Below are 13,436 nucleotides of genomic sequence, written 5' to 3' on the forward strand. Positions count from 1 at the left end.
AGGGCAGGATGGATATAGGTCTGTAACAGTTTGGGTCCAGTGTGTCTCCCCCTTTGAAGAGGGGGATGACTGCAGCAGCTTTCCAATCCTTGGGGATCTCAGACGATATGAAAGAGAGGTTGAACAGGCTGGTAATAGGGGTTGCGACAATTGCGGCGGATAGTTTCAGAAATAGAGGGTCCAGATTGTCAAGCCCAGCTGATTTGTACGGGTCCAGGTTTTGCAGCTCTTTCAGAACGTCTGCTATCTGGATTTGGGTAGCCAGGAGGAAGGCATGGCCAGCCGTTGAGAAATGCTTGTTGAAGTTTTCGATAATCATGGATTTATCGGTGGTGACCGTGTTACCTAGCCTCAGTGCAGTGGGCAGCTGGGAGGAGGTGCTCTTGTTCTCCATGGACTTTACAGTGTCCCAGAACTTTTTGGAGTTAGAGCTACAGGATGCAAATTTCTGCCTGAAGAAGCTGGCCTTGGCTTTCCTGACTGACTGCGTGTATTGGTTCCTGACTTCCCTGAACAGTTGCATATCGCGGGGACTATTCGATGCTATTGCAGTCTGCCACAGGATGTTTTTGTGCTGGTAGAGGGCAGTCAGGTCTGGAGTGAACCAAGGGCTATATCTGTTCTTAGTTCTGCATTTTTTGAACGGAGCATGCTTATCTAAAATGGTGAGGAAGTTACTTTTAAAGAATGACCAGGCATCCTCAACTGACGGGATGAGGTCAATATCCTTCCAAGATACCCGAGCCAGGTCGATTAGAAAGGCCTGCTCGCAGAAGTGTTTTAGGGAGCGTTTGACAGTGATGAGGGGTGGTCGTTTGACTGCGGATCCATAGCAGATACAGGCAATGAGGCAGTGATCGCTGAGATCCTGGTTGAAGACAGCGGTGTATTTGGAGGGCCAGTTGGTCAGGATGACGTCTATGAGGGTGCCCTTGTTTACAGATTTAGGGTTGTACCTGGTGGGTTCCATGATGATTTGTGTGAGACCCGGCATCTAGTTTAGATTGTAGGACTGCCGAGGTGTTAAGCATATCCCAGTTTAGGTCACCTAACAGAACAAACTCTGAAGCTAGATGGGGGGCGATAAATTCACAAATGGTGTCCAGGGCACAGCTGGGAGCTGAGGGGGGTCGGTAGCAGGCGACAACAGTGAGAGACTTATTTCTGGAGGGAGTAATTAGTAAAGTTAGTAGTTCGAACTGTTTGGGTATGGACCTGGAAAGTATGACATTACTTTGCAGGCTATCTCTGCAGTAGACTGCAACTCCTCCCCCTTTGGCAGTTCTATCTTGACGGAAAATGTTATAGTTGGGTATGGAAATCTCCGAATTTTTGGTGGCCTTTCTAAGCCAGGATTCAGACACGGCAAGGACATCAGGGTTAGCAGAGTGTGCTAAAGCAGTGAGTAAAACAAACTTAGGAAGGAGGCTTCTGATGTTGACATGCATGAAACCAAGGCTTTTTCGATCACAGAAGTCAACGAATGAGGGTGCCTGGGGACATGCAGGGCCTGGGTTTACCTCCACATCACCCGCGGAACAAAGGAGGAGTAGTATGAGTGTGCGGCTAAAGGTTATCAAAACTGGTCGCCTAGAGCGTTGGGGACAAAGAATAAAAGGAGCAGATTTCTGGGCATGGCAGAATATATTCAGGGCATAATGCGCAGACAGGGGTATGGTGGGGTGCGGGTACAGCGGAGGTAAGCCCAGGCACTGGGTGATGATAAGAGAGGTTGTATCTCTGGACATGCTGGTTGTAATGGGTGAGGTCACTGCATGTGTGGGAGGTGGGACGAAGGAGGTATCAGAGGTATGAAGAGTGGAACTAGGGGCTCCATTGTAAACTAAAACAATGATAGCTAACCTGGACAACAGTATACAAGGCATATTGACATTTGAGAGAGACATACAGTGAGGCATACAGTAATCGCAGGTGTTGATTTGGAAAGCTAGCTAAAACAGCAGGTGAGACAACAACAGCTAATCAGCTAGCACAACAACAGCAGGTAAAATGGCGATGACTAGGCAGAGGGGGTCGGATTAACTACTCACAGAGCCTGAGTGCGGCTGGGGCCAGATAAAAACATAAACAAACAGAATGGAGTACCGTGATTAATGGACAGTCCAGCAGGAATCAGCTATGTAGCCAAGTTTACAGCAAGGGTCCGGTGGAGTATTGGGCTCTAGCCGTGTATGAGTGTGGTTCGGGTGAACAGCTGAGTAGGCCGGGAAGTGGGCCTCAGGGATAGCTTCGGTACTGTGTGCAAGCTAGCTGTGAAGATCAGAAGTAGTGGTCCAGGGATTATGGCAGGAATCCGGCGTTGTTGTGGAGAGACAGTTATCCAGGCTAAAAAAAACTGTCTGGCTGTGCAGAAGGTAAAAGCTGCTAACAGTGGTTAACAATGACTAAATAGTTTGTAGCTAGTTAGCTGGTTAGCTTCTGGAGGTTCTTGAATGTGTTCTAAAAATTCAAAATAATAGCGATTCCGTATCACATTGGGTGAGGCAGGTTACCGGAAGGTATCATCGATTTAAAAATCGAAAAGAGATTGAAAATAAATATGGGTCCGGTGAGTGGTTGGGCTGGCTGGGGACACGGCGATTCAGACAGTTAGCAGGCCTGTGCTAACAAGCTAACAGTTAGTAGGCCGGGGCTAAACAAGCTATCAGTTAGCAGACCGTGGCTAAACAAGCTAGCTGTTAGTAGACCGGGGCAGGCTTGCAGTTAGCAGGCCGAATTAGCAAGCAAGCAGATAGCAAGGGCTAGAAAGTTAGCCTTTGGGGGACGTTGCGATGTGGTTAAGTCTGTTTATGTCTCTTCATGCGGTGACATCAATAGACCGGTCGTGGGTCCGGATATCGTAGCCTAGGAGTATGCTTCAGTGGTAGCACAGGAGCTCTGGCTGGGCTAGCTTCAAGCTAAGTGGATGGAAACGATAGCCAGGAGTTGTGAAGATCCAGATGAAAATGTTCCGTTTGCAGTGGGAATCCGGGGATAAAAATAATAGGTCTGTTATGCTCTGGTTAGAGTCGCGTTGTTCGAACTGGTGAGAGCTTTCCGAGCTAAAGGTTAGCTGATGATCGCTAGCAATGGTTTGCTCACTGATAGATGGTAGTTAGCTGGCTAGCTTCAGTTCAGGGGTTCCAGATCCGAAGTAAATATAAATACTTTAGAAGAGAAAAAAGCAGATCCATGCTACATTGAGTGAGGCGGTTTGCAGGAGAGTATTTAGATGTTGAGGTTTAGCAAAATATTTTAAAAGAAATGCGTAGAAAAATATGTAAAAACTATATATACAAGGGACACGACAGGACAAGACGTCTGACTGCTACGCCATCATTTACTATTTAGTTGTAGCTATACAGTATATTTACTATGTTGTTCTACAATATATTTGTTATGTAGTTTCACAGTATATTTCCTATGTAGCTGTACAGTATTTTTACTATGTAAAAAATGCAATAGGTAAGCAGCTTGGTTTGAAGAAATCAACTATGGGAACAATTATTAGGAAATGGAAGACATACAAGACCACTGATAATCTCCCTCGATCTGGGGCTCCACTCAAGATCTCACCCCGTGGGGTCAAAATGATCACAAGAACGGTGAGCAAAAATCCCAGAACCACACGGGGGGACCTAGTGAATGACCTGCAGAGAGCTGGGACCAAAGTAACAAAGCCTACCATCAGTAACACACTACGCCGCCAGGGACTCAAATCTTGCAGTGCCAGAGACATGTCCCCCTGCTTAAGCCAGTACATGTCCAGGCCCATCTGAAGTTTGCTTGAGAGCATTTGGATGATCCAGAAGAAGATTGGGAGAATGTCATATGGTCAGATGAAACCAAAATAGAACTTTTTGGTAAAAACTCAATTCGTCGTGTTTGGAGGACAAAGGATCCTGAGTTGCATCCAAAGAACACCATACCTACTGTGAAGCATGGGGGTGGAAACATCATGCTTTGGGGCTGTTTTTCTGCAATGGGACCAGGACGACTGATCCGTGTAAAGGAAAGAATGAATGGGGCCATGTATCGTGAGATTTTGAGTGAAAACCTCCTTCCATCAGCAAGAGCATTGAAGATGAAATGTGGCTGGGTCTTTCAGCATGACAATGATCCCAAACACACCTCCCGGGCAACGAAGGAGTGGCTTCGTAAGAAGTATTTCCAGGTCCTGTAGTGGCCTTGCCAGTCTCCAGATCTGAACCCCATAGAAAATCTTTGGACGGAGTTGAAAGTCCGTGTTGCCCAGCAACAGACCCAAAACATCACTGCTCTAGAGGAGATCTGCATGGAGGAATGGGACAAAATACCAGCAACAGTGTGTGAAAATCTTGTGAAGACTTACAGAAAACATTTGACCTCTGTCATTGCCAACAAAGGGTATATAACAAAGTATTGAGAAACTTTTGCTATTGACCAAATACTTATTTTCCACCATAATTTGCAAAGAAATTCATAAAAAATCCTACAATGTGATTTTCTGGATTTTTTTCCTCATTTTGACTGTCATAGTTGAAGTGTACCTATGATGAAAATTACAGGCCTCTCTCATCTTTTTAAGTGGGAGAACTTGCACAATTGGTGGCTGACTAAATACTTTTTTGTCCCACTGTAGTTGTACAGTATATTTACTATATAGTTGTACAGTATATTTACTGTGTAGTTGTACAGTTTTGTAATAGTTGTAAATATGTTATGAGATAGCGTTGTTGACTTCATTCCCAATGTTGTAGATGTATTCTAGTACAGCCAGAACACACTGCTCCTCTAGTGACACGGCACCCCTCGTCTAGTGAAGTGATATATTTATATTTTAGTCATTTTGCAGATGCTCTTATTCAGAGCAATTAGGATTAAGTGCCTTGTTCAAGGGCAAATCGACAGATTTTTCACCAAGTTGGCTCTGGGATTTGAACCAGTGACCTTTCAGTTACTGGCCTAATGCTCTTAACCACTAGGCTACCTGTCGCCACTAAAAGCTAAACAAACCATTGGAATCCACCTCTCTGCACCGTTGAGTGAGAGTAGTTGTGTGCTACATAATTCCAACGGTTGGAATGTAGTTAGAATTACACCGTGGAGGCTTTGTAGACAGGGTCCCGTCCAGTAGCCTTCTTATTTTCTCCCCACCCACACAGCCACGCTCCCATGTGGAGTGGAAGTATAGGAGTATCTAAGGCCTGACCTCGAGAGGGAGGCAGAAGCTGGAGTCAGAAAGCAGCCGTCCACCCGCAGTTCCATATTTCCACTGCCTTTAATAGATGCAGAGAGTCAGACATGGTCAATGGTCAGTACAGAACATGATCCCGCCACACTGTTGATGATGATCTCTGGTCTCTGAGTGGTTTCACCATTTTACAATGGCTTGCTTTTTATGAACCTGTCAGTCAGCTTTATATACGTGAAGAGAACATGCTTTTAGAACTTCCCAGTGTTGCTCCTGGCAAACTATTTTCAGAGTGAAGCCTTTATCACCTTGTTATTAATTTCATAAAGTTAACGAGATCGCACAGTACATTAAAATTATACCCCATTAAGTTGATTCAAATGTATTATTGGTTATTCCTCAGGTGCTTGGGGAATCTAGCGTGGATTACATGTGGTGTGAAGCCGATGTGGAGAGGAAGACGGATATAGATTTATATAGATCGGGTTTTATTGGTTTAGAATTGCAACTAATGTGCAGCAGTATTAAGCTGATATGCATTCAAACTCTTTCTACCACAGGAGGTTGGTGGCACCTTAATTGGGGAAAACGGTCTCGTGTTAATGACTGGAGCGGAATTAGTGGAATGGTATCAAATACATCAAGCACATGGTTTCCATGTGTTAAATACCTTGCCATTTCCTTTGTTCCGGCCATTATCATGAGCTGTCCTCCTCTCAGCAGCCTTCTGTGCTTTCTACAAATCGCTAGAATCGCTAGCTGCTAAATCTATTATAAATTAATGATACATACTCATTGATTGTTGAAGAACATAACTTATAAATGCCTCATGAGCTTAGTTCAACTGTTGTACCCCATCAGATCCCAAAAATATGTGCTTGTACTTCAATGTTTGTAACAATGTAAATGTAAACAAACACTATATAACTTCAAAACATGGTTAAAACTACAATGTTGATATCATGGATGGTCAGTCCTTGCACCCATAGCTCTGTCTAGGAATTTGAGATTGGTTACATTGCTCAAAGCCCATCCCTCCGATTTTTAAATCAAAACAGAGGCGGAGGGACACTTTGTTATTGTTTCAATTAAGGATCCTAGCTTTAACATGTAACGAGACTGATAATAGTATTGTTGAACCATGCTGTCATCCTGTACGGGTGCTGTTGTGATTCCGCTCTCCAGAAACAGTGGTTTGGTTGTGCAGAGGGGAAGGGGAAGCATATAAGCCCCAAACTTCCTCCTCTCTCAATATACTCAGTATCTTCCTCGCCTCTCAATATACTCAGTATCTTCCTCTTCCCCTTTATGACTTTTCCAATCGGCATTTTGATTCATTCTACAAACACGCCAAAGAAAAAACAGAACTATATTATGCAACTGTCTTATCAAAACTTTCCAAAATGTAAAGCGACAAGACCGGATGCTGCCTCTCTTCCTCATAATCTATTTCATTCCTCAACATCAGAAACTGAATTGGGTTCATATGGAATATCTTTGGGTATAAATGGTTTGCAAGGTTTCAGAGCATGCTAGTCTATATCAATCATGGTCGGCTGCTTACTTTTGAGGGTGACTTAATGTAAAGGCTCTGTGGAATTCTGTGCAAAGCAAATATGGAATCAGTTGAAGGCTAAAGCGAACACTGATACAGAAGCACGGTGGTTACATAAACACTTATCAAGCGTTTATTTAAAATCACTTAAATCTCTTCAATTAATCATCACTTTTACAAGTGCAATCTCTGTCAATTAACATTTTCATTAAATCCATTTTTAATTTCTTTAAGTAATGCTGTATAGTTAAGCAATAAGGCACGAGGAGGTGTGGTATATGGTCAATATACCACAGCTAAGGACTGTTCTTATGCACAACACATCACGGAGCGCCTGGACACAGCCCTTAGTCGTGGTGTATTGGCCACAAACCCCCGAGGTGCCTTATTGCTATTATAAACTGGTTACCAATGTAATTAGAGCAGTAAAAATACATGTTTTGTCATACCCGTGGTATATGGTCTGATATACCACGGCTGTCAGCTAATCAACACTCAGGGCTCGAACCACCCAGTTTATAATCATGTATATAATGTATATAATCATGAAGCACAATGCTATTGTAGTCTTTGTCAATTTGGAGTCTGTCTCTGTCTCTGTCTATGCTAATGCTGTGATGTCATTGTGTTGGGATCTCCCTGGCTGCTGTATGAACCCGGCATGGTCTGTCTCACTAATTATCAGCCAGTTAGCATTGACAAGACTGATAGAGATGGTTTACTGCAACATGGTCAGCACATGGATTACCTGTCAGTACTCTGACTAGCTGACCGAGCTGGAGAGGTGGAGATGTTCTTATAGGTATCAGAGCTTGACAGAAAGCTGGAGATGAGTTTGCTATGCGGGGCAGAGAGAAGAAGACAGAGGAAATATAAGAAGAAGCAGGGCAGACAGAAGAAGAGAGAGGAGGACGAGGAGGGAGGAAGATAAGGAGAGCATGTAGGGTGAACTAGATGTTTGATCCCTCTGCGTTGGCAGGTGAAGACACATGCTCGGTGATGAAGAGAAACCGCCCCAATTACCCGATGTTACCCCTGGATGCACACTGGAAGCATATCTCCCTCATCCATACCATTCAATATACCATGTGGCACACATGAATATTGTTCACCTTCATGTTTAATTCGAACCTTCTGCAATGAGAATGAATGGCCCTCCCTGAGAGGAGGAAAAGTTGCTTCGTTGTCAAGGTTTTTGGACACGGCCTCTGAAAATGCGATCTTTCATTTAAATGAGATTCTTCTCCAACGTTTCTTTATCTTTGCTGTGCGATAAAAAACGACTGCCTGATCACTAGTAAGACAACTAAAGGGGACATGTACTAGAAAACACGTTCAATATCAGTTTCCCAGATCATTTAAGATAGAGCTGAAAATAGGGGTTTGTTCATCGTTTTGAGAGAGAAAACATATATTAAAATTTTTGCCCCGCTTTTTATTGAAAACAGGTTCATATTTTTGCCGCCTTGGGATAGTTTTACCAAAGTGAAAAATGGAGGTGCCCCATACTGTCAAATCTGTAGGGACAACGTGTTTTACACTCTATTCCTCAACATCAATGCAGCATCTAGAGATGTGACAGAAAAGTGTGTCCTAACTTTACTCTCCCTTTAGAGTTCTGCCCGAGCATTCATTTTGAATATGGTGCCAATCCATCTATGTTTATTTCTTAGTCCAGCACTCTTCAGGCTTTATTGTCTATAATAAGGTGGGATGTCCTGTGAATCAACTGCTTTAAAGTGTGATGTGACCCACTATAATCAGTAGGTGGCCATCTTACCAGCCAATGATAATTACGTTAGCACATTGAAATGTTCACTACAATCCTCATTAGGTATTGCAGTGGGGACATTTCAAAGGAACACAGCAGCACCCACGAACATTCATTTGAGTTTTAACCAGCCATCAACATTTTGTATATCGGCCTGCTGCTCTTATATACTGCACTGTATGAACTTTAGATCACCCCATGGTGACTCATTTGAGACATGTATGAGACATTAGCATGCCAAGCAGGGGAATGTAGGGAGTAAGGGCCTATGTCCTCATCCTCAGGTGGCGAATAGATACTCCAACCCGTACTCTGGAGAGTTTATTACAAACACATAAAGCAGTTTTAATGGCCACCCTGAGCCTCTCCTCAGACAAGCAGTATGTGTGTATTGTACATCTACCAGGCTTAGAAGAGTGGGGGACGGGGGAAGAGGCTGGGCTGCAGGCAGGGCGTTGGAGGAGAGTTAGAGAGTATCATTACCTTCATTTTTATCCCCAGTGCAGAGCCCTATTGAATTTTCTCCAAATGGCGACTTTTATAGTCGCTTTTCGTCTGCTGGCCGAGTTTGTTTTAGCTCCAGAGTGCTTATTTGATGTAATAATAGTGCTACAAAGAGCCATTCATCACAGAGAGAGGGACGTATAAAGCCATTTGATAGCGTGGGTTGGGGGGGGGGTAGTAGAGGGTGGAATAGATGTGCAGGTCTTCCTGTTAGGGAGGCAAGAGACTATGACATGAGGAGGATCTCAGTTGCATACTCCCCGTTTCTTCTCTCTCCTCTCCTTCTGAAAACTCATTGGAAGAGAAGGTCAGAGAGGAGGGTCCTCTGGGTTTTTCATCCAATGGGTTTCGAGAAGGAGATGAGGAGAGAGGATGCGAGGAGTATGCAATTTAGATTGTCTCATAGCCTTGAACTTCTCTGATCTTGGCCTTACCCCTTTACATTGATTGACATTAACCTTTGATAAGATGTTCAATCTACTATCATCAGTGGCTATTTTGCCCCATTGGGAGTTTGGTTTAGTCCTGATGTGTTTTTATTAACCTGTGGGTTCAGCAGACCTGGGATCTATTAGTGATGTCCCATTGAATAGCAAGAGGGAGGTAATGGAAATTGCCATGGAGTGAAGAGCAGATGCCAGGAGATGGGGGTTACTTCCTCTCTATCACCCAGAGCCAGTCACACTCCTCTGGGCTGACTGAGTGATGACAGGAGCTGTTACACCACATGCCTTACAGACCCCAAACTAACAAACTTAATTGTCTGGGCCGAGCCTTTCCAGTAAAATAAAGCTCTGTCTTCCTTTTTATTTAATTACTTATGTGAACACCAAATGATCCAAGATGGCGTAGCAGTCGGACATGTGTCTTTGTGTTGTCCCATCCTGTCCTGTCCCATGAATATATCGTTTTCTTCATATATATTTCATATATATTTTAATCTCACTTTCCATCTACGGACTGAATATACTCTCCTCCAACCCGCCTTACCCAATGTGGTACGGATCTGCTATTTTTATACTTTAGAACCGGAACCCCCTTTAGAAGCTAGCTAATTAACTAGCTACTAGCTAGTAGTCAGTTAGCCACTGCTAGTGGTCCTCACCGTTAACTCGGACATCAGCCAGCCTCAACCCGGTGTCACACCCTGACCATAGTTTGCTTTGTATGTTTCTATGTTTTGGTTGGTCAGGGTGTGAGCTGAGTGGGCATTCTATGTTACATGTCTGGTTTGTCTAGTTCTATGTTTGGCCTGATGTGGTTCTCAATCAGAGGCAGGTGTTAGTCATTGTCTCTGATTGGGAACCATATTTAGGTAGCCTGTTTGGTGTTGGGTTTTGTGGGTGATTGTTCCTGTGTTAGTTTGCACCAGTTTAGGCTGTTTCGGTTTTCACGGTACGTTTCTTGTTTTGGATTGTTTGTATGTTTTATTAAACATGAATCTAAATAGCCATGCCGCATTTTGGTCCGACTCTCCTTCACATGAAGAAAACCGTTACACCCGGTCAATTCCTGCCAGTCTGCACAGAGCGATATCAACCCAGAGCACATCAGACTGCTTTTCCTCTACTACATCTCCGGAGTCCTATCGCAAGCTCTGAACCTTCACACCGGATCATCATTCTTGCAGCCCCTATTACTTGCCTGTTCTACCACTTTTTTTTGTATTGTCTGAGATCCCCAAAGATTGGAAAGCTGCCGCGGTCATCCACCTCTTCAAAGGTGGAGACACTCTAGACCCAAACTGTTACAGACCTATATCTATCCTACCCTGCCTTTCGAAAGCCAAGTTAACAAAAAAGATCACCGACCCTTTCGAATCCCACCGACCCTTTCGAATCCCACCCACCGTTCTCCGCTATGCAATCTGGTTTCCGAGCTGGTCATGGGTGTACCTCAGCCACGCTTAAGATCCTAAACAATATCATAATCGCCATCGACAAAAGACAATACTGTGCAGCCGTATTCATCGACCTGACAAGGCTTTCAACTCTGTCAATCACCGCATTCGTATCAGCAGACTCAACAGCCTTGGTTTTTCAAATGATTGCCTCCCCTGGTTCACCAACAACTTCTCAGATAGAGTTCAGTGTGTCAAATCGGAGGGCCTGTTGTCTGGACCTCTGGCAGTCTCTATGGGGGTGCCACAGGGTTCAATTATCAGGCTGACTATTTTCTCTGTATACATCAATGATGTCGCTTTTGCGGCTGGTAATTCTCTGATTGACCTCTACGCAGACGACACCATTCTGTATACCTCTGGCCCTTCTTTGGACACTGTGTTAACAAACCTCCAGGCGAGCTTCAATGCCATACAACTCTCCTTCCGTGGCCTCCAACTGCTCTTAAATGCAAGTAAAACTAAACGCATGCTCTTCAACCGATCGCTGCCCGCCTACCTAGCATCACTGCTCTGGACAGCTCTGACATAGAATATGTGGACAACTACAAATACCTGGGTGTCTGGTTAGACTAAACTCTCCTTCCAAACTCATATTAAGCATCTCCAATCCAAAATGAAATCTAGAATCGGCATCCTATTTTGCAACAAAGCCTCCTTCACTCATGCTGCCAAACATACCCTTGTAAAACTGACTATTCTACCGATCCTCGACTTCGGAACGTCATTTACAAATTAGCCTCCAACACTGGATGCAGTTTAACACAGTGCCATCCGTTTTGTCACCAAAGCTCCATATACTACCCACCACTGCGACCTGTATGCTCTCATTGGCCGGCACTCGCTTCACATTTGTCGCCAAACCCACTGGCTCCAGGTCATCTATAAGTCCTTGCTAGGTAAAGCGCCCCCTTATCTCAGCGCACTGGTCAACATAGCAACATCCACCTGTAGCACGCGATTCAGCAGGTATATTTCATTGGTCATCCCCAAAGCCAATTCCTCCTTTGGCCACCTTTCATTCCAGTTATCTGCTGCCAAATACTGGAACGAATTGCAAAAATCACTGTCTTATATCTCCCTCTCTAACTTTAAGCGTCAGCTGTCAGAGCAGCTTACTGATCACTGTACCTGTACACAGCCAATGGAGTTTTGCCTAAGCGCTGATATAAGATCAGTTTTGCTTGAACCATAGACGTTTGAGTAGTGTGAAAAGGTTAACTGACAGCTGATCTGGGAGACGGAAGGATGACATGAGGGAGAAAGTTCTTAGCGCCATTCTAACTGTACAAACCAACATTGGCGAAATATAAACTGAGTACTTTCTCCTATGAGTCAACAACAGGAGAGACAGTTACATGTCCCTCTCCTGAAAACCTTATGGAGTAGGAATGTGGAAGTTCAGAAATCAAATCCTATAGAAGTGAAGAGGAAGAACTTGTGGTGAAGGCTTCCTCACCTCACCTTGATGAGCAGGGACATGCCTGAGATGACTCTGGCCCAGTGGGAGTTTGTTTCGCGGAGAAAGTAGAGTCATGTGGACTCTACTTTGGAAGGGGGAGTTGGGTGTTGTTAACTCAGTATCCAGAAGTGGACTTATATTGATTTTTTGTGTGTGTCTTCCACCCAGAGGGAGTGGACGCTATGTGTCATGCGCCTCGTTGTTCCCGAGGGGCACAGCGGTCTAAGGCACTGTATCTCAGTGCTATAGGCGTCACTACAGACCCTGGTTCGAATCCAGGTTGTATCACTGGCCATGATTGGGAGTCCCATAGGGCTGCGCACAATTGGCCCAGCGTCATCCGGGTTAGGGTTTGGCCGTGGTAGGCCGTCATTGTAAATAAGAACTTGTTCTTAACTGACTTGCCGAGTTAAATAAAGGTTCAATAAAAATAAATAAAAGGACAAGACTTGTGTCAAGCTATGCTCTCCAGAGTAGAGCACCACTGAAGTTAGTGATTACTTAGGTGGCTTTGAGTGTGGAGATGGATCAACTGAAGTTGAAGATGCCTGGTATCTGTGATGCACACCATTTGGTGAGATGCAGATCCAGTGGCGAGCGTGATACTGAGGAGACCGTGTCTATCCTTGATATTGAGTGTTTGCCTGATAAAGTCATGCTAGGATATGTTAGTTATCCCGTGAGAGTGTTTGTGGGTGCCAAGGTTATGGTCATGTTACAGCAGTGTGTGGCAGGGACATTCCGAGGTGTGGGGAGTGTGCAGGAGGGCATGGGACAAAGGAGTGTGTAGTTTTGGTAGGAAAAAGTAGTGTGTTGCAATGTTGGGGGAGTTCATGTTGCTGGGGATCATGTGCGAGTGAAACAGGTTGAGGTTCCAAGGGTTTGAGCAGTGCAAAAAGTGACAAATGCTGAGGCAGTGAGGAAAGTAGAGGATGATGGGCAAAGGGTAAGGGATCATGAGAGAATACCAGTAAGTAGTAGGGCAGGAATGAGTGTCCTGAAATAGCTTGTGTTTTTGCAAGGATGGTTAATTGGCATTCATTGCTATGGTAATTAACTGTATAGCACAGA

The sequence above is a fragment of the Oncorhynchus masou genome, chromosome 27, assembly GCF_036934945.1.
Source record: "Oncorhynchus masou masou isolate Uvic2021 chromosome 27, UVic_Omas_1.1, whole genome shotgun sequence".
Classification (NCBI taxonomy): Eukaryota; Metazoa; Chordata; class Actinopteri; order Salmoniformes; family Salmonidae; genus Oncorhynchus; species Oncorhynchus masou.